The 17,740-nt window shown below is 31.3% G+C and overlaps 1 long non-coding RNA gene across 6 annotated transcripts in view; it reads left to right on the top strand.

The window, feature by feature from the left end:
* The window catches only part of LOC132735272 (uncharacterized), a 135,515-nt gene extending 125,057 nt beyond the window's left edge, over positions 1 to 10,458 (top strand). For 5 of the 6 annotated variants that reach the window (XR_009626435.1, XR_009626431.1, XR_009626433.1 and 2 more), the window contains exons 5-6: positions 5,973 to 6,032; positions 7,663 to 7,868. This is a non-coding gene — a long non-coding RNA (uncharacterized LOC132735272). Of the gene's footprint in view, positions 1 to 5,972; positions 6,033 to 7,662; positions 7,869 to 10,356 lie in introns of those variants that run through there. The other variant, XR_009626432.1, reaches the window with a different exon arrangement.
* Positions 10,459 to 17,740: the final 7,282 nt, after the last annotated feature.

Raw genomic sequence — 17,740 nt, 5'->3', positions numbered from 1 at the left:
ATTGTCACTATATTTATACACCCCATCATTTATAATGAGTTTATCATACCGCACACTTGAGTAGTTTCCATGTTGACGCTCTTCGATCATTCTTTCCCCGAGAATTTTTCGGTGTCTGCGTACGCGATCCGTGTAGTCATACTGAATGTAAACATTACTATCACGCTGCAAATTGCTTTTGGCCAATTGCATAATAGTAGTGCAATCCACAAAATTACAAAAAGTCAGCAATATCGTTGGTGTAGACGAATTTGACGATTTCACTCTCCGTATATCATCAATCTGAACAGTACTGGCATTCTCACATTTAAGGTTATTTTGCAAGAATTCCCTGGCTTTTTGCTCTGTAACAGAACGTGGTTCACGCATTTGACCTGAGATACCTTGAATTCTTAAATTTTTTCGTTTCATGTTGCCATCTAGGCGATCAACATTAAGTTGAAGGTCTGATATTTGCATTTTTAATTGTGAGTTTTCTCTTCTAAGGGATTCATTATCAGCCCTCAATTCACGCACTGTGTCTGAGATGGTGTCAATTTTCGAATGTACCTGTTTCAAATCTGTAATAATTCTGTCATTGTTTTTATTCATATCTGATTTCATAGTCATTAAAACATCATAAATATCATCATTTACTGACCTGTAGCCGCTTTCGTTATTGCTTGATAATGGGCTACTAACAACGTTAGCATATGAGGAGATTGTCCGCTGTCGTGTTGTAACACCTTCCGTGTTCTTACCGGTTGGCGGTTCCGCGTGTCTGGTCACTGCTGATGCCGACGACGACCCTAGTGGGGCCGACTGTGATAGATTTAGCGCTGATTGCATATGAGACTGTCGCCGACTCTCATTTCGCTGGGTTTTTGGAGGGCCGGGATTCTCCTCTACGTCACCACAAACGACCAAAAGTACGAGCAAACACGTGCACAAACGAAATGTTAATCTAAACCGTCCAATAGAGGTTTTAAATCCTTGAAATTTACATCCAACCTTGAACTTTTGTGAAAACACACCTATACGTAACCTCCAAGTGCTTATATCTATCCCCATTTTACTAATAACTAAGAAATTAATCACTACCAAAAATGTACACCATGTTATACCAAGGGACGTAGCTCTCAGTTCTCAAATCCACCAGTGTTCTACCGGGGCTATGCCGGGATCGTCCTGGGCTCTGCCTGGATCGACCGGGGCTCTACCTGGGTCAACCGGGGCTCTTCAGGCGTCATCAGGTAACGACCGAGTAAGCACCGGCGTGAACCGTAGCTTCACCTGGGCTCTCCCTGGATGATCCGGAGCGAATCCTGGGTGGTTAGTTGGGAACTACCGCAGTGCTGCTGGGATGGTCCTGGGCTCTGCCGGGAGTAAGTGAGACCGCAGCTTTAATCTAGTCAGCGAGGTGCGCAAATACACTTTCCTACGTAATAATCTCTTACAAAATATGAAAAAGTACAGTGCATATTATTGTCATAGAAAACTATATCACATTTATACTTTAAAAAGCTAGCCCAATGACAAAATCAGATAAAACGTGAGTGCCATTTTTGCACCTGACTATATATAATTGCCAACTATTTCAATATGATAATAAGGAATCGGTATGTTTTTTTTTACTCTGAAAGTAAAACTGAGGCTAGATTAAGTACTATATGCATTTGATATTGCTATTTTGGACTCTGAAAATGAAAACATGGCTATTTTGGCACGATATGCTTTTGATATGCATTTGTGAAAATGAAAATGAAAACAACACTTAATTGAGACAATAATTTATATTACAACATCACGTGGTTTAAACGCTGAAAATTCATTGATTATATTTTATACGGTGTAAGAAATATAAGGTTTATCTCTCATGAACAGACTCAATCAAACCGAGTCTGCAATTCTCTTGTAATTTTGTTGTGATTAATGCTTCCGAGGGATCACTTTGTTTCCAGATTTTTATACATTGTTGAGTACAATAGAAGACACCTGTCAAAATTATAATGGACGAGGCACTAGCCGAGTCTGATAAAGGTTTTTGCAGCTTTTTTGAGTCCAATTTTGTTAGTATTGTTCTAAGCAATGTATAATTACCATTTTATTTCACTTCTCCATGTTTTAAAAATATTTTGCCAGAAGTCTAGTTACAGGAATAACAACAAAGATTTACTATGAATTTGTTTGGACACTGTAAGATAAAGGAGTATGATATGCATTTGATATAGATATTTTGAACCATTGATGATATTTTATAAGATGTGAAATAAATAGAAATTTTAGAAACAAATTTGAAACCTCATGATAGAAATAAATTAACAAAATGAAAGTCGCTCGGACTTCCTCATGGAAGATGAGATTATGGCTATTTTAATAATATCTGAAATGATCATTACAACTTCAGTAAAAGCGAAATAGCATCGTTTTAATGTATTTTACAGGAAAGTTTGTCTTAACTATTTAAATATTTTGTATGTATATAGGTTATATATTTCTCCTATTTCAATGACGAAGATAAACAGTTATTGTCATTTCAAATGAAAGTACTTGAAGAACTCTAAGATGACAATTTATTATTTATTTATTTATTTAAATGAGATCCGAACATTGTAAATTTCAGAGACGTAAAATGTGTCTGTAACTTTATCTAGTCCAGGAGCATTGCCAACTCTGTAGTTACGAAAATAATATTGGTCGTTGATAGTTGCCCTAACATGTCCCTTGACAGACTGTTATCATATAATTGATTCTTGGTACATTTGTTAGATTATTAGATGTTTTTCACGGTAGTTATCTGGTAAAAGTCACAAAAAGGTAAAGTGTTTAGCATTCACATGAAAGGAAATTGACATTCTGAAAACATTAGTTTCATCTGATCGACATTTCTCGATCAAACAGAATAAAACATTTATTATCTATAATTTTGTCTATGTCAGACTATCTGTCGCTGCATCACTAAAACGCACGATCATAACATTCATGTATGTAAAAATAAATTATCAAATGCTGGTTGAAACCGGATAAAATTGAATTAGAATAACAAACTTTCAGTTTAAAAAATCATGCTACCTTCAGCATTTATAATAGATATTTCATCTGTGTGCAATGCGTTTTAGCACGTGTCATGAACTATTAAATTGTTTTAAAAAATAAAGTAGAAAGAACAGTTCTTTAAATTGTACTAAATAGGGCATCTTTTTTTAACCACAATTTTATTAACAAACAAACATGCATACAGAAAAAGTTTAAAATCTATAAATTCGTTTTTGATTACGCAACATCTTCTACATGTTCGAGTTATTGTTCATTTATAATAATTACCAATTTAAATAGCGTTCAGCAGACAAATGTGATCTTTAATATGTTGTTATTGTCTTTTAAATATAAATTGGTTACATTCAGGGTTGTATTTTCTATGATATTATGTATATGTCCAGTATGGCGTTGAATAAAAAATTAGTTCATTTTTCATACTAATTTTAATATTTATCAGACTACGTCAATATTATACATGTACTGGTGGTTTGACATACTTGTGACTACATAATAATAATTATGTCCCTGTTTTTACTTCAGCAAAACATATAGATTTTTAAAAAGGTTGTTCGGTTTCGTTATGCTTGCTTTTCAACTTTTATTACATCTATGCGTGACATTAGAGAATATCATGGTTTTGACTGATTTAAGAAGGCAGTTAAGGTCAGCGTGTGTCTGTGTATCATAGAAATATTAAAACCACTGATCGTACATTGAACAAGAGCCATGTCAACATGGCCATCCCCGCCGAATGTGTTTGCTCATTGGAAGAATGTACATTTAGTAGAGCATAATGATTTCATTTTAAGAGGTCTTTTGGTAATGAAAACTGATGGCTGAAGTGATTACAGATTTGAAACCTATATGAATATTGATGGCTGAAAATAACAAAGGGCAATAACTGAAAAATAATGCAGGGTAGGTTATCATTATTGTGTGCTGCACCCCTCCTCAGTAAAATCTATCCACCTATGAAGTTTGAAGTTGATATCTTAAATACTTTTTGAGATAAGCTCCGGACAAAATAGTATGAAAAAGAACAAAGGGCAATAGCTCAAAAATTGTTGAGGGAAGAGTTATCATTCTTGTGCATAGCATTCCACCTCAATTAGATATATCCAACTATGACATTTCATGTTGATATTTCAAACACGTTTTGAGTTATGCTCCACTCAGGTGAAAAATTAAGTATGAAAAATAACAAAGGGCAATAACTCAAAAATTATGAAAGGTAAAGTTATTATTCTTGTGCACTGCACACCTCCTGAGTGAGATCTATGCACCTATGAAGTTTCATGTTGATATCTAAAAGGCCTTTTGAGTTATGCTCTGGACAAAAATTAATTTTGAAAAATAACAAAGGGCAATAACTCAAAAATTATGCAGGATAGATTTATCATTATTGTGCACGGCACTCCTCCTCAATGAGATCCATCCAGCTATGAAGTTATAAGTTGATACCTCAAATACTTTTTGAGATAAGCTCCGGACAAACTAGTATGAAAAAGAACAAAGGGCAATAACTCAAAAATTGTTGAGGGAAGAGTTATCTTTCTTGTGCACAGCATTCCTCCTCAATTAGATCTATCCACCTATGACATTTCATGTTGATATCTCAAACACTTCTGAGTAATGCTCCACTCAGGTGAAAAATTAGGTATGAAAAATAACAAAGGGCAATTACTTAAATATTATGAAAGGTAGAGTTATCATTCTTGTGCACTGCACACTTCCTGCGTGAGATCTATGCACCTATGAAGTTTTATGTTGATATCTCAAAGGCTTTTTGAGTTATGCTCTGGACAAAAATTAATTTTGAAAAATAACAAAGGGCAATAACTCAAAAATTATGCAGGGTAGAGTTATCATTCTTGTGCACTGCACTCCTCCTCAATGAGATCCATCCACCTATGAAGTTTCAAGTTGATACCTCAAATACTTTTTGAGATAAGCTCCGGACAAAATAGTATGAAAAAGAACAAAGGGCAATAACTCAAAAATTATATAGGGAAGAGTTATCATTCTTGCGCACAGCATTCCTCCTCAATAAGATCTATCCACCTATGACATTTCATGTTGATATCTCAAACACTTTTTGAGTTATGCTCCACTCAGGTGAAAAATTAAGTATGAAAAATAACAAAGGGCAATAACTCAAAAATTATGAAAGGTAGAGTTATTATTCTTGTGCACTGCACACCTCCTGAGTGAGATCTATGCACCTATGAAGTTTCATGTTGATATCTCAAAGGCTTTTTGAGTCATGCTCTGGACAAAAATTAATTTTGAAAAATAACAAAGGGCAATAACTCAAAAATTATGCAGGGTAGAGTTATCATTCTTGTGCACTGCACTCCTCCTCAATGAGGTCTATCCACCTATGAAGTTTCAAGTTGATACCTCAAATACTTTTTGAGATATGCTCTGGACAAAAATGTCGGACGGAAGGACGGACGGACGGAAGGTCGGACGGACGGACGGACTATTTCTATATCCCCCGCCGCCTTTTCGGCGGGGGATAATAAAGCAAATGCACCAAAAAAGAACCTGTATGTTGTTATTATAACATCTTTGGGCTGAACATTATTGCTTGTAAAATTTATATATTTTCGTCTGTGATGATATTTCGTATTAGCTACAAATATGTATACACTTATTTTCATTTATCAATTAGCCATATGAAATATCATTTATAATTATCTTCTATTATTTTGGTGGTATAAACACTCTTCGTTAAAGTGATATGACGCCGTTTTCAACATTCTAAATGAAACATAAACACACTTACTGTTACATTTGAAGCACTTGTTGTGTAATCTCATACAGGTATCAGTAGAACCACCACAGTAAACATGTTACGCTCGGGTTGATAATATCAAAGAATGTTATGCTAAATATGTACATTAACATGTTGTTAAACAACAAACATATAATAATTGTAATTCTATTTTCAGCTGTTTTATATTCATTTCCATTCCTCAACAACAAAACAATCTACGGAATTCGCTGTGTAGGTAAGAACAACAATTCTTAAAATGTGTACATTTGTGCTTATTTTGCTATATGGATATCGTTTTATATTGGTAATGTCATCCCATACATTTAGATAAGCGTATATTTTAATGACATTGCCCTTCAACCTTTTAATGCCATTGCTCTTCAACATGTCTGATCAGTGCTGATATGTTTTTGAAAAATGCCAGTTTAAAAGAACACGAACTCAATATTTCATCTATTACAATAAAATTACATTAAACCAAATAGATGTTGCATTTTGAGCTTTCCTTAAACAAAATTCTTATGATAACATAAGACTGAATATAGAATATGTTGTTTCTTCACTTAGTCTAACAGATCATATAAACACTTTTGGATATTTTCTTTGGTAATTGATTATGTCAGGAATCGTTATTCTGTGTCTGAAATAATTATGCTATACATACATACTATGCAGAAAATCATTTCAAAACTTTAAGCTTGTTGTATGCCTTGAGTTGAATCATATCAAATGTAGTGTAGTGCAATATGTCTTATTGAAGCTGATCTTTAAGAAAAGTTTTATTCGTTAACCCTTACACTGCTGGAACCGGAAGTGACTAGTATATAGAGTCAGGCCAGCCGACTGAAATGCAGCTGATAGCATCTCAATTATTTATATTTTGAAATCCCATATACTGGTAAATCCATCAAGGCAATTCAGCAAAGGTTAAAAAATAAAATAAATATTTTTAGTAGATACGTTTTTATTCACAGGTTACTTAAAGCTTTTGAAATATATAAATGGAGGTCAAAAAGTCAAGGGTTTAATTTATAACTTGATTGATTAGATTAAACTATTAATAACCATCCTGACCTTTTTGCGACTTTATCGAAAGTCAAGCACTAAGTTTGTAATTAAAGAAAGGTTTATCCGCAAATTATTTCTAACGTGTTGTGTATCTGTATGTTTTGATTTCCTATTTGATTATCTTCAGATTACAATCTTAAAAAATTATTACTAGTACCCATTATTATCTGCTTTCCATATACAAATTGAACACATTTTATACACATAACAAAAACTGATAGCTCAAAGAGGAAATAACCCATAACGATAATAAACCACCAGCTACTTGATTAGTCTCCCTTTGTAGCGAAAATTCAACTATACATTTTAATGTTTCAATATTCAGAGAAAATTATTTCTAGCACCTCGATCATAATTCAATAAGTTTTATTCATGTAATAAACTCCTTATAGTTCATATACAAACCCTTAGAGCAATAATCTACTTACATACTTTCTTCTATTCTGTAATTAACAGCTTTCTCAAGCAGGTGCTAGTGAAACTGCCTCTGAGAAAAATATAATATAAATCTTTCCGATGTTTCCTCGCTGAAACTATGTTCTAAGCTTTCCCCTGTCTCAAAATGATTTTTACTGTTTGCAGCTTGTTGTTCGTAATAATTTACATTTGAATTAAAATTAGGTTTCTTGATTCATTCAATTATCTTTGTTTTAATTTGATAACGCAATCAGATTGTTTTTAAATTGATTTAGTTTTTTAAATGAGCTTCGTGATAATCTGATTTATTCGGAAATGTAATGTTTGTTTTTGTAACAGAAATATTTCATCAAATTTAAAGCTGTCTTGTTTAATTGCAGGCCGATGTCTTTGAATTGATTGGATCTGATTTCAAAAAATTCGCAAAACTTGTTGATAAGTAATGCGGTAAAATAGCACCATGTATTCATAACTGTTGTTTTGTAAATCCGGTCACTTTGTGGTTTTTACCTTTATTAACACTGTTGTAATCCTTCCGTACATATTGGTGTTGTTTTGTAATACCGTAGGTAGTTTTTTTTTACATAAAAAGGTTCAATAAGGCATTTATTAACCAAAAGCCCTAAAAGTAAAATGTAGGTAATAAGAAAGAAATCATCTTAATTTATAGATAGTTTTTGGGTGAAGAGGACTCACTGGGTTCTTGGTCCACTCTTTTATTCGTTTAAGTCCTTTAGAATTTTCTGTTTAATAACTTTATTGGACCTGTCATATTTTGTTAAAATAACCTGTTTTCTTTGTTTTATTTAACCATCATATAAGTTGTGGTTATAAATAGACTAGAACTTCTCGTGTTATATTTCATTAATTTAAAATATTTTGTTATTCCCTTTAGATTTATTTTGTCATAAGTATATAAATGTATCATTTGTTTTATAAATAGCATTTCAAATACATTTAACAAATACAATTGCAATAGTCTTCTATATTTAATAATTTTAAATCATAAAAGTTACATAATTATTTTCGATAAGAATTAATTTGTTATCAATGTTTACTTTTTTGCGAGAGAGATTTTGTATATTTTCATCAATACATTTCAAAACTGTAGATTTGTTTCATAACTTAAGAACCGTTTGTGGTTTTTATGCAATAATTATTTCTGTTATAATTGTACACTTCTGTGCTTTAACGTCCGATGAAAATTTAATAAATAGCCATTACAATGATTTCTAGTTCTGTAATAGACGGAACGTAAAATCAAATTGATCGTGAAAAGAATTTAACAATTCCAAACATTCCAAATCACCACGACATTTCATTGCTCTTCTTTAAAAACTCTGTAGATCACTGGAAAATCCCCATACATATATATAATATTCGTTTACCGTTATATTTATTATATATAATCTTTCTTGAGCATAAGCACGTACAGACCATTGGAGTATTTTACAAAAATAAAATAAGTTTCGTTTTGGAATAGCGGGTATCTGTATGCTCTCTTATCATAGATTTTGCTTTAATTAATGAATGCTTATTGCGTTATGAAATATTTTTCAGTTGCAAAAAGCAACATATTTTCAATTCGTCTTCTACAAGTTAATGGTCACTGATAGCATTTTTTTTTTCAATCTTACTCTAAGTTTTTAATGTTACATAATGGCGTTAAGCGGAAGATTCTAAAATATATGATTCACATTGGTTTAGATGTATACAAGATCCTCTCTCGGTAAAGGGTATAAAGCTATATCTAATGAAATATTTTCAAAATATTTAAAAACGGTAAAATTATGTTGTTTTCATAATATTATTATCATTTGTCTATGTTAGGCTCTTGAATACAAAAACGTTTCGGTCTGTTTATGTTTTTGTCTCTCTCTTACTACACAGTAGCTACAACATGCCCTCAATCAGCTTGTGATCACTGGTCGCTCTTTTTAAATAAGATTTTGACCATTAAGCAACAATTTTGTACATGCGCCATTCGCATTTTACGAAATATATTGACATTTTTTTCATACAGGCGTTTTGGATGTTTTTTTCTTCAAAATTCTAAACAAATATTTTTTAAAATGCAGATAGCAGAGATATAGCTTTATACACTTCAGGTGTGCATTTTCAATTTTGATCTTTGGAACATAACAAAAACCGTACTTTCAGTCTTCGTTACTTGTCCTCTTTCGAATTTTAGTTCTACATGTATCTCAAAATAGACTCGTTCATGTAACAAGAACATGATCTGAAGATATTTTAAACGTATTCTCAAAATGATCCCTTTTCAGTAATAAAAATCATGAATTAAGTAGATTATCTGAAAATACGAAATCGCGATTGTCTCTCTTTACATATTCATACAATATTTTGAAACCATTGTGTGTTAAAGAGATAACCTGGACATCGGCAAAATTTAAAAATGTGTGCTTTTTCCAATCTAAATCCGGGGTACAAACGAACTTCCACAGTTTACAGCTTCAATCTTTACGAACTTGTTCACGAAGGGCCTCAAAGAAAATAAGTGATCGATTAGTCAGCCTGATTAATTTAAATGTTCGAAGCCGAAAAGTCCGTTCAATGTCCGCTTAATTTTTGTCAGACCGCTGACATCATCGTGAATATTATATATATTGTTTAAAATTTCCCACTGATAAAGAAATATCACATTTGTGTTATGTTAGTGAACTATAACGGTAAAATTTGTACGGCAGGACTTGAACGATTTACGAATAATATCTCTTTATCGACTTAAGTATATATTTCTATCGTCAATGCTGTTAATTACAGCTTACCAGTTTATCATCGTGTTACATTAAACTGTGTCAATATTTGTCATACATCTCCAACATTATTTAAAATAAGACTATATTTATCCATTAGTTTTTGTAAATATTAGAATGTCTTCAGATCACGTTCGCAATTACAAGATGATCGATTTTAATACGGATAGGGGAGACGATTATGAACTACTATTTAGTCAAAATTATTCCAGTTGTATCCCTTTTGTGAATAAAATAGCATCGATATTGTGAAAATGCACACATATGTATTTGTTATTAAATAATGAGCTAATTATACAGGTGAAAACCAAAAGTTTATTAATGCAATCAACAGAGAAGTCTCCTAGTTGGACACAACAACTTTTTACAAGATGATATAAGGTAAGTTTTTTGATATATTAGTAAACAGTTGTAGTAATGAATGGTGAATATTTTACGAGGGATAAAATTCGTTTTCAATAGCAGTCAATACAGTTCAAATAAATAAAACCTTTTTGATCAGTGAGCAATTATATTTACAAGTCCATGTTTTCAAAATTACATCATCGTAATAGTTAGTATATCAAATTCATTTTAAACATTTAAAAGTATCAGCCTTAATTAATATATAACAATCATTACAAAATATTTTATCAATGTTTGTAAATATTTTGTGTATTAGTATAAAGTAAGTTAACGTGGAAGAAATGGTCGTTTTTTCATACATGGTATCAAAATATTTGTATGTTTAAATAAATGAATGATTTCATTTATTTCTCATTTATCATGCAAATGAGATTTTGGTTCATGAATAACAACTCGAGAAAAAGTCGGTTGTTGGATACACCATTTATTTGTCATTATTTTGTGTTATACCAGAGGTGGTTCTTTGTTATAAAATGAAAAAAGTATGCTACTTGTATGAAGAAACGTGTTGCAATAGCGATCAACTGATATTTTCTTTATCTTGTTAATACAATAAATAAGTAATGAATCAATTAAACTTTATTCTCTTATTTTCTATTACAATATTAAGGACATTCTTTTGACATGAACTCATCAATACAACATTTCAACATATTGAATCCATGATATCAACATATCAACTTCATGAATTCACAGTTTCAACTGCAGGGATTCATTTTCATATATTTACAAGTTTACAATTTTAGTGTCATGAATTTTACCTAATGACCTGACAATTTGTGAAGTTAAACTATCATCTCTGGTCTTTCATACGTGTAGTACCATGTAAATCAATGAATGTGTAGAAACATACAGCACATTTGTTTTATATAAATACTCGTATTTGATAATAAAATTAATATTGTTAAGTGCCATTAATATGTTTGGTATATAAAAATCTATGTTGTCCTTGTATAAGAAATATTAACTACCACAGCTGTTCAATATTATTTTCAGTAGAACATGTAGTTGTGCAAAACATATTAACAGTGTCGAGTATTTCTATCCTAAAATTAAGGCTGATATTTTTAAATGTTTAAAATGAATAAGATAATCATATACTAACTAACAGGAAATCGTAGAAATTGAATTCCGTATGTGATGCCAAGAATAAAAAACGAATATGTCTCATATCATATTTAACTGACATAATGATTAATATCAAGTTTCCAAACTTTGATTAAAAGTATTTGAAAGCATAAATCCATGTGTCTCATGAATTTCATTATGTTCGATGTCTTTAGAAAATCAAAATTCTGCCTGTGCGTAATGTGCACCGAGGATTTACTTTATTCAGACTGAACAAATTAGATTGATATTGAACCATTTTTTTTGGAAACCTTGAACGAAGCAGAAAGATAAAAACTGTCACTGATTTTCCCCATTTATTTATGACTGCCTGTCAAATCAATAAGACTCATTTGTTAAATATATCGGATGCATTTATTGAAAATATGTAAAATCACTTGTTTACAAACATAATTATATTGTTTTTAAATAATTTGATATAGTATTTCTTTTAGTTCTTAAATAATTATGCGACCTAACTGGTCGAATTCTACTTTTGTGAGTATTGGATCATACACTAAAGGTTACATATAAAATACATTTATTTAAAATGTAGATGGGCGCAAAGAAGTGGCAATAATCGTATTTCATATGGCAAACTGAAAAATCAATTCATAAATAAGATATATTCTTTTCAACTTAGTATTGTATTCTCGCCTTTCGGTTTAACTGTTTCCTGTTCTTTGATCAAGGTATAATGGGATAATAAGCGAAACATTTTGTACATAAATATCTTATGATTTCCGGTTCTTATTGTTTTACAGTTTCCGTTATAGGAACTATAAGATAGTATATTACATGTTATTCTAGAAAGGTTATGTTCTTAATTTTAGATGTTTGAAATGTTATTTCTTTGTAACCCCTTACTACCCCTTTATATTGTGCTATTTTAAACTTATTTGAAAGGCGTTTGAGGGGAAGGAAACATGTTAGCGCCATACTTGCTACCTTATAATGTGAAAATTGCATTAGTAATTTTTGCATGCCATTTTTGTTATTGTTTTCAAAGTGGCTGTCATGGTTATAAAAAAGATAAAAACTGATGAAATTTAAAAACATCTGGATCCTGCAATAGCTCAAAAGTACAAACGTTAGATTGATTATATTAAGTATATAGATAGAGAATATATGATGATAAGCCACCAAATCATTTTCGCTCAGTGATGTGGTTGTTATGGGTTTAAAGAAAATAAGTACAAACAATGAAATTGAAAACATTAGATCTTATACATTAGAAATCAGAAAATTAGCATTTGCTCTCTTTATCTTAAAAGTATGTTTAGTTCCTTAAAATTACACAAGTTTGGGTCCCTTTTAATTATGTGTCTAAAACATTCTTTTAGGTCATTTTCAACATTTACCGGCGTAAGCAGTAAGGAAATAAGAAGACCTTATTCCGGTAGGGTACTGCTGCATTGTCTTTATAAGGCACTTGTTTTATAAAACATAATCAATAATTGTATAGTATGCAATTACATTATTATGAATTATTTATGCTATTACTGGGATATTATGTGTTAATAAACAACATCTTGCACCGTAATCCCAGATTAACCATAAAGTACATTCATAATGTCATACATTGAAATATAATATAAGTATGAGCACATCGCGCATGGTTTCATTTTGTTGTATAAGCGACATAATAAACTTACATTTTAAGAGGTTTAAGTGAAGCTTGTGCAAGATTAGAAAATTGTTGCAATAAGTAAATATAGAATATTTGAACAACTTATTAGTTATCAACAAAAACAATAAAAATTGAAAGAGCGTGAGCGTTTACATGTATAAATTAATCTCAACGCTGTGGGTTCGAATCCTGCCAGGGACTTTGCATACTTATATATGAGAAAGATATCACGTTCGCTTATTTCTTAGATGCCCATACGAGCCTTAAATAATGCATGAGATCTCCCTCCGCCAGTAAAACTGGACAATCTCCACATGGACTTAAGTGTTGGTACAATGTAAAATCCAACCAAACTTACTTAGATAAATCAAGAAACCATTACCATTTATGTATTGATATTTGGATAGAAATGTTGTCATTTTTTGAGGTTTTGAAACAAAATTCAAATCTAAATGAAGGCGTCTTCGAGATGTTATGTATTAGATGAACGTTACAGATGAGCTTAATTTTTCATAAAAGATGAAAAGTCAAACACCAGTTAGAAGAAAACTAAATATTTATTTTAGAAGAATCGAACTGACCACACAGTATAATTATTTAAAAGACATATATTGATCTGAAGTTTCTATTACTGATTGCTCATATTAAGACACCGCCCTGCACGCTTACTGGACAATAAAAGTATTAGGTTATCACCTTTTCTATGGCCGAGTAGTTTAGGTTATTGGCCCATCACCGCTGTTGGTTTAAATCCCGCTCTTTCATGAGAGAAAGCTACCCTGCTTACGGGACGTGAAATAATGCAGGAATGGGGTCCTGGGGTCTTTCTCTGCCAGTAAAGCTGAATAGTCACCATATGACTTCTTCTTTGTTGGTGCGACGTTAAACCCATCCAAAAAGGAAGATTATCACCCCGAGTGAATATCCTATCATATAGATATTTGTATATGCTTGATTTCGTTCGATATCAGATTAATGCTAACATCTAAGGTAAAAATTGTTTCATGACTTATCCCAATATGTCCTACCTCGCGTGATCTGATTGTTTTATCTTGCATCTATAGATTTTCTACAGGAATCCTCTGCTTACTTGAATGATTTGAAGTCCAAGCGTGTAATGTCCATAAACATGTTAAAAGGTGCGCCTTAGTGGTTGATTTTTTTCTCATTGTTTGAATTAAATATGTGATACTCGCTGTTCGTAAAAGGGGTTTTAATTGTAATGTCGACAATCCCAACATGTTTGATTGTGTCGGTTAGTACAATACTGATTAACCCACGTCTGCTACATACTATTAAAAAGAATGTACGGTACGTTCTTTTACTTTTGTAATTGAAACGTCGTCTGAATCTTACACAATGCTTAGATAAATGTAAACAAAGAGCGAAGGAACAATTAAGATTATTTCATTGGTAGTTGTGAGATATTTATCGACCCTGAAATTTGTGCCTTTCATTACACATATAACTGGACTTTGATTTATAAATTTTAAAGGAAATTTAATTCTTGTTTTTTTATCTTTCTCTTGTGTGCTCTGACACTTTTATTAACACGGGAGCTTGCTTTATTCCTTGTAAAAATGACTTTCTATTGTAAAATTTATTGCAAGGAAGAAGCAAAAATTATGCCATTTATATTCCGTAACTGGTAACAAATTGATATTTCCTATTCGTGCCTTTCATCTCCTGGATTTGAGGGACGCGTTTATTTAATTTATTGGCATGGTTTATTGATTACATTTTCATGTAAAGACGCAAGTTTTCTCTAAATATCAGATGTTATGTCTCGAGGCATTTCAAGCTGATATTAACAGAATTACTTGTCAAACCTTGATATAGTTATCATGTCGATAAGTTGATGGTAGATCCATATATTGAACAAATACGTAAACGTTTTCTTATTGATAGTAAAGTAAATAAAAGAAATTTGTTTAGTAGCTTCAAATTGTATTCAACAAATACGGAAACGGTATAGACGAACTTAAAGCGTAATTGGTACATGTATCTTTTATATGTTTTAAAACATTTAAAGAATATAATTATGTAACAGTTGCCATCTCAGAATAAAATTACATGGCCAGATAAAATCAATACAATTTTCAAGGACATATATAAGAGCAAATATTCAAACTAAAAAAAATGCTACAACTTCATTTTTACTCCTCTTCCAATACACAATACACAATAACTTTTCATAAAAAAATTGTTCTGGCATTTCATATATTAAAATATAAATACAGTCTATTTCAAGTGATCAGTATTGGGTATTACATGTATCTAAACATTGTAAATATACAGAAATTCAGTATTTGAAAATTATTTAAACTCCAAGTGATGAGTGTACAAGACGCATTTTAAGTTAACAAACAGAAATAAATTACAAAAGGCATTTCTTATAACTCTTTGACAACATTGCACTGACTATTCAAACTATGAGAATCATAAAAATAAGATTATATCCAAAAGGGAACATGTAGTACATGTTTCATCAAAAAGAATTAGCATTAATGTTGATTTTGATTTCTGTTAAAAAAGGCACATTTTAAATATCTTTTAAGGATGTCTTAACGGATTGATTCATAATTAAACATTTAAAATGTAATTTAATTTTCTTGTTAAGTTTACTGTGACATATTGTTGATGTACGCTCAGTTAACAAGTTAGAAACGCTTGTTTAAATGCTGAACATGATTATGATATCATTTTAAAATAGAAAGGTTTATTAAAGGCCCATTGTCCTTTTGAATGCTATCATTTTATTTTTTCCAAAAGCTTTTTGTGTATATTCCTCTTTCCAATTAGTTATTCATTGGCCAAATACCTAAGCAATCATTTGCTTTTTTGCGTTTTGGCAATACGTACAGTTATAGAGAAAATGTATTTTGTATGAAAGTCAAAAATACTACTTCCTCTAAATTAAGCTACATTTTACACAAATTATTTTCGGTTCAAACCATATTCTTTACGTTATAAGCAACTCACATGTTCTAAATCTGTATTCACAACATTATAAATACATGTTTGCCCGTTCTACGGAAAAAATGTTCATTTCTCAGAAATAATGTGCCTTTAAAGTTTGAGATAACAATACGCTTTCTTCGTATGCGATGTGGGAACCGATGCACATATGAGCCGTGCCATGACAAAACCAACATAATGGGTTTGCGACCACCATGGATCCAGACCAGCCTGCGCATCCGCGCAGTCTGATCAGGACCCATGCTGTTCGCTATCAGTTTCTCTACTTGTTATAGAGATGATAAGCGAACAGCATGGACCCTGATCAGACTGCGCGGATGGATCCATGCTGGTCGCAAACCCATTATATTGGTTTTGTCATGACGCGGCTCATATATCTTCCGTTCTTAAGCCCGTGGTTTTGATGTCCTGTTAAAGATTCAAAAAATGAAAGTAAGTCATTAATCTGGAACATCTTTTTTTTAAATTTCATTTATTTATAATTTTTTTCATTTCATTTTTTTTTTTGGGGGGGGGGGTGCAATTAGTACAGTTGTAGTGATTTAGTATGGAAATCAAAGTACTACTTTTCTTTTTTCATTTTTAGATATATATTCCCTTTTTTCCGGTCCATTTTTCTTTTATTTGTCATACACAGATTTTCAATAAAGTACATTTAAAATTTTCTTTACATCTTAGCAGCTACGAAATGTTCCTTAATTGTTGTAGTTTGCGGCTATTGTTGTTGAATTTTTATTATGACTTGAACCAGACGGTGTTACATATATGTACTTTTCCTGACAAGGTATTTAATTTTAATGACAACCCCACGAGCGTTATTGTATTGATTGTGTCGGGTGGTGTATTACTGATTAACTTGTGTCATATGAAAACCTGAGTTCGATTACAAACAAATACTTCCCATTAACTTGTTTTACATCACTGAGAATTTTCGAGTGCGTTAATTGAATTTAGACTGATCAAATGTCAGAATTATATGCAAGAATGAAAAATCAACTAAACCATCAATTAAAACGTTCTATTCCCATGTGAACAGAATGTTGAGGAAAAAAAGAGAAATCAATTGTTACAGGCAACAGTTTGCATGTGAATATTACCTTAACTTGATAAAATAGTTTTATGAAACTTTTTTTTTAAAATTCAAGAATCATAAAACAATGTATGTAGAAAATGCCACTGAACCTTGTAAATATGTTCCATTTGATTTGAGAGTTTGACATTTTATTTTGGAACATTTATTTTTGATCTTATTATATCGAAATTAAAATAAAACGACTGCAAATAACATTGCATCGCTATTAAGTCCTCGGTTATTTTTTTGTAAGTTTTTGTCATGATATTCATTTCCTTATTGATCTTAACTTTTATTACTGTATTTGAACACTAGTTATCGAATTTTATTTTACTTTTTATTACCATCTTCTTAAACAATAATTTCCCTTTATAATTAAACATTCTGTATTGAATACAAATAATTCGGTTTCTTTCAATACTAGATAGTTACGATATAACATTTAAAAGTTTCTTCCACATGTCCATCACTAATGAGGTCAACTTCATATC

Source organism: Ruditapes philippinarum, unplaced genomic scaffold (genome assembly GCF_026571515.1).
Source record: "Ruditapes philippinarum isolate M1 unplaced genomic scaffold, ASM2657151v2 ctg532_1_1_1_1, whole genome shotgun sequence".
Lineage (NCBI taxonomy): Eukaryota > Metazoa > Mollusca > Bivalvia > Venerida > Veneridae > Ruditapes > Ruditapes philippinarum.
The sequence above is the reverse complement of the archived record's forward strand: the minus strand, read 5'-3'. Positions and strand labels throughout refer to the sequence as shown.